The 8961-nt window shown below is 31.9% G+C and overlaps 1 long non-coding RNA gene across 1 annotated transcript; it reads left to right on the forward strand.

Moving 5' to 3' along the window:
* Positions 1-5111: 5111 nt before the first annotated feature.
* On the forward strand, positions 5112-6610 carry LOC149986429 (uncharacterized). Its single transcript, XR_016500668.1, has 3 exons — positions 5112-5382; positions 5602-5871; positions 6041-6610. It is a non-coding gene; the product is annotated as an uncharacterized LOC149986429 (long non-coding RNA).
* Positions 6611-8961: the final 2351 nt, after the last annotated feature.

The raw sequence follows: 8961 nt of genomic DNA on the forward strand, positions 1-8961 counted from the left end.
TCTTGATGAAGATTCAATAATAATTGGCAAAATCCAAAACATATTAGATATCTCTTATTATTTTTGAAATCTCCTAATCTATGATGGTTTAAAAATTTTAAGGATCAATCATAAGGCCATTATTTAAAATAATATATTCTAAAAAATCAACTTAAGTTGTATGAAATACACACTTTTTTATTTTGATGTATAGTTCTATATCAATAAATTTTTATAGTATATAATAAATATAAAGTATATACTCTTTTGTATTCTTAGAATAAATTAAGGTATTTTTTAAATAATAAATTAAAAAAATCTTCTAAAAATTATCAAAAAACATCATTCATAAGATGTCAAAAAGTAGATGGTGTATTTATAAGTCGAAAAGATATGACATTATATTCAAAATTTCTATACATAATTCATAATTCAATCTTCTATTCATGTCTTTTTTTAATGCATACTAAGGTATATACTTTTTATAGATCTATTTTTATATAAATCTTGGCTTCATTTAATTGATCAAAAAGTCTTAAAATTATAAATAAAAAAATTCCTATTTTTATAGTGATCTTATTGAATTTTTGATAATCTACATAAATTCATAACAATTTGTGTATTTTCTTTACAAATAAGATAGGAGTTCTTGGTGAAAATTTTAAATAGCTTATGAAATTTTCAACTATGCTCTTATTTATGTACTCTTTGAGTGTAGCCAACTTGTTTTATGATAAGCTATAGATTGGTCCAAATGGTGTTGAGTTCTTTTGTGAAGATCAATTAAGCAATTATAAAGACATTGTTTTGGAAAAACATCTCCATACTTATTTTCAAAAATATCTTCATAATCTTTATATTGATCTGGAATGCCACTTGAAGTCTTTCTACCATTAAAAATAATTATAAGATAAATAGCAAAAGGTGGCCCTTTTTTAATAGCATACATGAAAGTACTTATATCTATTAATAAAAATTTAATTATATTAAAATTATGATTTTCTATTTCAATAGTAAAAATTTGAATTATATTATTAAAAATTAAAATTATAAGAAATTAAATCTATTCAAAAATTATATTTTTTATGTTGTCGTATTGTAACACGACTATATGGTAAAAGATGATAATATGGATCTTATTATAGAAGAGCCAAGTTAAAAGATAAAGTAAAAAAAATATGGATAAAAGATAGAAAGATAATAAAAATTTTAGTAGTAGTATTGCCTTTTTATAAAAGTGACTTCTATTTATTTTATAAAGTCATAAATAAGGCAAAATAAGATAGATTAAAAAAAATAAATGATATAAGTATCTTTAGGATAAAGTTAAGAGTAAATTCTAACAAAAATTACCTAAAAAATTAGATATTGATATCCAAGGAGGGCCGGTTATCAACCTGGATCGAAATCAGACCTTGAGGTACAAAACCAAGTACCTACGGCAACTCGGGGATTCTTTTTGCAAATCGGAGAGTGGGATTTGATAGCAAATTAGATGAGATTTCTAAAACCGTTGGTTTTGGCTATGAGCATTGGTTTTAGATGATTTGGATTCGTAATGACTTTGTAAGAGCTTGACAAAGTCAAGTTTATTTTTGGATGACTTGGATTTTGTGAAATAAAATAGGATTGATGTTTTGGGCAATTTTAAGAGTTTTGTAATAGATCTACAAGAAAAATTTTGTGGATTAATGGTTGTAGTTATGCTTAATATGTATTGTGAATTTTAGCTTGATCTAATGGTTGAATTGAGGATTATTGAGATTTAAGGGGGTCAAGATCTCAAAAAGTAGAATTTTAGGTCTATTGAGGGTTTTCAAGATTTCTTACAATCTACTAGTTGGATTGGAGTGAAATTTATGGATGAAAATATTAGACTTATTTTTCTATATATATAAAAAGTTTGAGATCAATCAAATGGTGAAAAGAAGAGATATTGGCTCTAGAAGATTAGCATCAAGGTTGGAGAAGGAGGTCGACCAATATCTAAGCACATTTTTGATGTTATCATCTATTTGGTAATTTCCATCTTTTTCAAAAATTTTGTGCTTGTTTTCAACTTAGTTTTTAAGAAGTGTACAAATTTTGAGTTAAGATCAATGGTTCATTTATTAATAATTGAGATTTAAATCTGTTGTATGAATTACTAGGGTTTGATTTAGAGTTTAGGATTTGGTTTAGGATTTGATTAGGGTTTGATTTAGGATTTAGGATTTGATTAAGATTTGATTTAGAATTTAGGATTTTATTAGGATTTGTTTAGGGTTTATTTAGGATTTAACATTTAGTTAGTTTTTGGCCTAAAGTTTTAATGAAGTCCAATAGGATTTTAACTAGGATTAAATTAAGATTGAATTAAGATGTATTTGAGATATATCTGTAATCATTCTAATATTTTTTTTAAGATTTCTTATTATTTCTTTGTAATTTTTTTGAGGTTTCTTTGAATTTGATTAAAGCTTACTTAGCATTGTTATGGTCTAATTAAAATTTAGTTAGTATTCTATTAGAATTAGGATTTTGTTGTTCCAATTTATATTCTACCTTCCATAGCAAGGTGCCTGGAGCATTCTCAAGTAAGACTTCACGTATTACGACAATACTATAATAAACTTAAAATAACTAAATTAAAAAGAAATTTAATAGTATTTAAAATTACTAGGATATTATGACTATTAATTACTACATCTACAAAAAAAAAATTCTATATAATATCTCCAAAAGATAATAAAGAATCATTTATAACTTCTATATATGTAAGCCTAATTTTTTTAATTAAAAGTATTTCATATTTTTAACAAATTTTGCATCTATAAAATAAGTTGAGGCTCATGAATCTAAGAAGGTAAAGGCTTTGAAATTTTTGAATCCTAAATAAACAACTATTATAAAGCAAGATGAAGGATTTGATGAAAAAATATGACCTTTATTAAGTATTCTATAAGATTTCAACTGCATAGTCCTTATTTTTTGACATCTCGTCTTCTTTAGCAACCATGCTCGACATTTTGTGATTATATTGCTTCTTTGAACAATGTTAAGTAATATATTTAGGTTCTCAAAAATATATGCATAATATTTTTTGATAATGTCAAGTCTTTCTTATTCATTGAGAGGTTTAAAACGTATCATATTAATTTGCATTGGTTTTAGCCTTGATAAATAAGTCTCTAAAAATTTAGGAATTATTACTATGATTTAATTAGTATCTCTCCAATCAAATCTTTGTTTGTAATATCTTTCAAAAGATCAATTATTATATGCAATGACTTGAGTAATAAATTATTTCAATGAATCTAATTTCAACATTGTCAATAATTAATTTTAAATGTTATCTTTTAATCTATATTGAAATTGATTGATAAAGACTTTATCATTCCAATCTATGTTACAATTAAGGTTTTGGAATTTAACAACATATATGGTAGTTGAATGTGATCATTTTTATAAAAATAAGAGTTTGATTTCTATTATCTTTTTTTAATAATTTTTTTTTAAATATAATTTTAAATAATTTTAAGAAAAAATTAAAATTATGGAAGAGTCATGAATCTTTTTCCATCAAAAGTACAAACCAAAATAAAGCACTTTAAGATAGAAGTATTTCTATAAATTCAACTTGAGTGAATCCATCAATGTATTGAGAGAGATACAACCTTAAATAGACCTTGATTTATTATAGAAATCCTTAAAATTTTGATTTTGTTCTATTAAACTTCTCCATCATACTTATCTTTGTTTCTTTCATACTTATAGTAGCAAGACTTTTTGGATTCAATTGTAAGTTTAATCTATTTGCTTCTCTCAATTGTATAATTTCTTAGTATAGACTTTCAACTTCATTGTTAATTTCTTCTATAGATGTAAAAATAGTACTTCCATAATTAATATTGGTAATTTGTGAGATTTCCATCCTAAAAGTGTTGACAAGGTTGTGAAGATTTACATTAGTTACAAATTTATTCTTACTTCTACCAAGTATAGCATCTATAATTTTTTCTTCTATATTTATAACAGATGACTTTAATAAATTTATAAGTCAAATTAAAAAAAGATAATCTATAACTTCTAATATCAATTGAAAACTTCTACAAAGAAAAATAATATATTCTCTTTAAAGAAAGAATTCATGTTAGAAGATAAAAATATATTTATTTCAAAATAGATATTATGTTATTGTTAAAATATAATAAATAAAGTAAGATAATATATTCACTTCTAAAACAAGAACAATGAATTAGCACTCTTGTCAAATTGTCAAGGACATGAATTACAAATAATAAAATCATTAATACATTTTTGTGTCACTCAAGGAGAGTAGATATTGATTTAAAAATAATATAGTATTAGAACTAGGATAGCTATTACTAAAGACAATACTAGAGACTCTTAAAACTAAACTAAGAATAAAAAAAAAGCATTAACAAGAGTGAAAAAGACTTTATTTTTGTCTACCTATATATTACTTAACTAGAATCTAGGTGGCAATCTTATAGGACCTTCAACACATATCTGAACTATAAGACATGTATCTAACTTACAAGACAAGTTTTCTATATGTGCACCATATGACCAATTTATATCACAATCCACAAACATGTGACTAATTTGTTGCTCAAGTTAACCTACTAATTAACTACAAATATGTATAAAGTTAAAATTGTATCTATAAAGCTTTTAAGAAGTTTCACCACAAGATATTAACAAATCTACATACATTTATCTACTACCTAATAATTCTTATATAAATAAATATATATGTTTGAAATACTAATCAACTTCTCTTCATTTTAAACATTTCAAAACTTAAATCCAACTTCTATACCTCACTTACAATTCCAGAATAGCCAACTCCAATCTCCACCATTGATTAGATTCCTTCAATGTCACTTTGTGCAATCCACTCACTAAAACAATCTTGCTACAACAAGATATCATTTGATATAAGAGATTGTTATATCTAAAGGCATATATCATGATGTCGACTTTTCTTTTCTTTTCTTTTAAAGTTTGACCCCCTAATGATATATATAAAAAAAAAAAAAAAAAAAAAAAAAAGGAGAGATTCAGCTGTATGATTCCAAGAAGCTATTCTTAAGTAAGAGGAAGGTTTTAGTGCTAGGTGGGCATCTTCTACGGTTAGCGTTTGAGCGCCAACTGAAGTTTAAATTTTAGGGAGGTCATTGTCAGGAATTCATGGGTGGCGCCATTCCTGCTTTGGTGAATTCGTTTGAATCGCAGTTGCAGCGCCCTCATTGATGGTTTGTAAACAATTTGCTTCCCCCGCTGCTGTTTTATCGTAGAGCTAATGAAGCAGGCATCGATGCCTTGTACTGCCAGTGAGAGGTGATGGAGGAGCAGGGTACAGAGCTCATGCCCATTTGCATTGCCGGAGGAGTCGAGGTTGTAGCTTCGATCTCCTTGTCAGGGATGTGCGATGGCTTTGCAATGTAGCGTTTCAATTTCGCTGCCAATTGTTTTCTTCTCCGTTTGGCCGGATTTCTTTCTTCGGTGTAGCTGCTTACTTTGAAGCTGATAAGAATGCAGTAAAGCAGGTTTGAGGAAGAGATGTAAGTTGGAGGAACGTGTCGGAGGTGCTGAGCTTCTTCGGTTTTGATTCAGGTATCGCGATTCTTTTCGGGAGCATTGATCTGTGATGGAGTTGCGAGAGTTTCAGTCTGCATGCAGGTTGGTCGGTATGAGGAAGGAATGGTTTCCCGTCAGAAGGACATTTCTTCTCTTATTTAGAGGTTGCTGGTCGTGAGTCTCTCGTAAATTGTACAAGAGGGACGAGGTCTTGGAAGCGGAAGTTTTTTACTCGTTATGTTTGAAGATCACCGCTTCACAGTTTTTTCTTCAGCCCCTACTATTGTCTTATAGTTTCTTTACAAGGTATGGATTTTTTCATTCACAACCGACCGATGATCATTCTTTCGAACATTGTCTTGTATGGAACATATGCCGAGGCATTCGTCCTTGTGTAGGGGTTTTATGCGCAATGTTATTAAAGATACTAGCCACCAAGCCACTATAATGGTGAATATTTTGTTGTGTGGCTCAGATCAAGGTGCTGCTTTCGGTTTGGGATCTGTCTCTTAAAAAGAAGATACACCTCTACTCGTCGTACCCCTTTAGTAAAGGGGTACGACGAGTAGAGGTGTATCTTCTTTTTACAAAGGGGTACGACGAGTAGAGGTGTATCTTACATGTTCGTAAAGGCAGAACTAAGATTCGAAAGTTTTGGCCTGAACATGTAACTGCGAGCGTTGCACTAGTCTATCTGAAGATAACACTATTTTTCATTATCAGGACATAGGGAGCTCATGCTCTGAACCAAGCGTGATTGGCCGTTGCTAAGTGATGGTAGCTGCAAAGAATTTCTCTGCTTCTTTGACCTAGGATTGGTTGGAAAGCTGCGTACTTCACAGGTGTCATCAGGTATATTTCTCATCAGTCTCTTCAAACAATGCTGAGGCTGCGTTGGTAACGACATGTTTCCATATTATTGTCAAATGTGTTCCTGTAGTTGGTGACTTTATTTTAGTTTTAATCGCTGATTACCTGTATAGTTTAGAATTGCATGTCTGAAAACAATCGGCATTAGTAAAAATAATTGAGGCTTTTGATACAATATGGATATAACTTCAATTCATGAAATGATTGTCGGAGCAACCGTTACGTAGTCATGGATGGTTCTGTAGACAGAGGCTGACTGTCTGGTTGTTTTGGAACTTGTGCATTCTGAATTCTGGTTTTGGCATGGAATTATATGTAGAGCATGTCGAGGTTGCTTTCGTTCACCAATAATTATGTGTGGCAAGGCTCGAATGATGCTCACGTTAAGGCTGGTGTATTAAAGTTGAGTCCACAGAACATGGTCAAGAATTGTATATGGCAGATATGTGTGACTAGGTCATTCTCCCATTTCTCCGTGTTATTAAACTGCCTCAAATCAACAGTTCGAACATGTGGACGTAATCGATTCTAGCAAGTTAGAATTAGGATCGGTGGTTCGTGTAATAACTACCTATTAGGAAGCATTGGCTCATTGGTGTAGCATAATCGAGTATAAATCTACTTACTGTAAAACCTCTGGCATTGTGGATATTCAAGTTGTAATAATCCAACATAGGCGCTCATGGATTTATAAAATTATAAATATTCTCGCTTTTTCTGGAGAATAGAAATTCGATAGATTTGATTTTGGTGCTAGGTTTGCTCTCACAGCTTTAGGAAAACCTGTCCAGTGTGAACGTTGTTAGTCTATGTTAACTTTTAAGTCAAAGTCGGATAGAAATGGGCCTCTCTAACTTAAAAAGAGACAGTCGGGTTGTCTGTTTTGCTCAGACTTCATTGGGATCCAGCATCTTGGTAGTTCCCAGTTGTCTCATTCTGAACCCGACTATTTATAATAGCGTCTGTGTCATTCGGATTCATGGAACTTAATCTGGGAGCTTCGATGCCAACACAATTGAACTTAGAAACAACTATAGTGTATGATTTAGTACTTACCAAGCCATGGTGGAGTATGTGATCAAAGACCCAATCAATGCCTGAAACTCATGTCTTCTCGTCTGCATTAATTCATGTTTACGCAGCCCTTGATAAGAATTCCACCGCAAGTTCCTAGGAGAAACAGGATGTGTGGTATACGAAGCGTTGCTTAGATTCCAATATGATTGCTTTTTAATTCTCCAAGTGGCTGGATGCATCAAATTCGTCAAGGTGAAGGAGCAACTGGGATCTAAACTTTCAGTAAAGGAAGGTACTTAAATCTACAATGGGTTGATACTTTCAGCTGAATGGATTACCAGGTGGAGGCAATTGCATCATGTTGTCCAATTTGATAAGCACGAAACCATGTTCTGGATTGACGAGGACGGTACGACTGGTTGCATGTTAAAAGCTTTAAATAACTGTAAACTTATCTGCTAACAGCTTTGGAATGTTTGTAACTGCAATCCTATGACGGCCGGACGTAGGGGGAGTTGTGTCCACCAGCAGTGTTGCGAGTCTGACGAGCTCAATCCGAACCCGGGAATTCTGATTCTTATGCACACGTTGTTGGTTTAATATACCTACTTTGCGGTGGACCTTGCTGGAGAAAGTTGATACCATTATGCAGCGTTTTGTGGACAGCTGTGTAGCTTGTGAGATGAGATGGCATCAAGTCTCTGACTTCGATGTGCACAATGTTTCAGCATGCGGGGGGCCCAGCTGCTTCTAGCTAGATTTTGTCATTCTAAATTATGCTTCAGTTGCTTACAGACAGTTTTTTTTTTTTTTCTTTTTTTCTTTTTTTTTTTTTTTTGCTTTGGGCTACACACACTTTGTGAGAAAGAGATTGTTGTTACCTTCCAAGTTGGGTTTTCACATCAGGCGAAACAGCCAAGGCTTCAGTTACAACTTGGACATTTGCGCTGCGCCATTTTCTGGACATTTTGCAGGAACACTTGTCATTGATTCCTTTAAACATTCCCTCAGCCTTGGAACAATTGTGCTGGGCTGTTCGGAAGGCAAAAAATGTGAATGCGGGGCCTAACACTTGGTGCTAGCGCATTGGTCCCACACAAGTGGAACCAACCATCTTGGACTTATCAGCAAGGGGAAGATTCCCTTGCTAAGGAATTAGGTGGCAAAATTGATGGTGCAGAATAATTTATGGGGCTTGCATAACTGAGGCGGAAACCCCATGATCACTGGCGTGTTAATAGTGGGGGGGTTAACTAATTCCATCTCCATCTTGTCCCCCCTTACAATTGCTTCTCTGAGGTCTAACCACCGCCCAGTGTAAGTTATTTTCAGTTACACAAACATGTATTTCATTTTATGCATAGAAAAAATTGCAGTTTCTTGTGGAACGGATTGAGTTCTATTGTAAGCACTGACGTGTGTGGAAAATGGCTGTCAGTACAGTAGATAGGCATCTCAAACAAAATGACTTTAGCAAACAATATTCCTTTGCAAATAGAATGACTTTTT

This window comes from Physcomitrium patens, chromosome 24, assembly GCF_059467195.1.
Source record: "Physcomitrium patens ecotype Gransden chromosome 24, ASM5946719v1, whole genome shotgun sequence".
Classification (NCBI taxonomy): Eukaryota; Viridiplantae; Streptophyta; class Bryopsida; order Funariales; family Funariaceae; genus Physcomitrium; species Physcomitrium patens.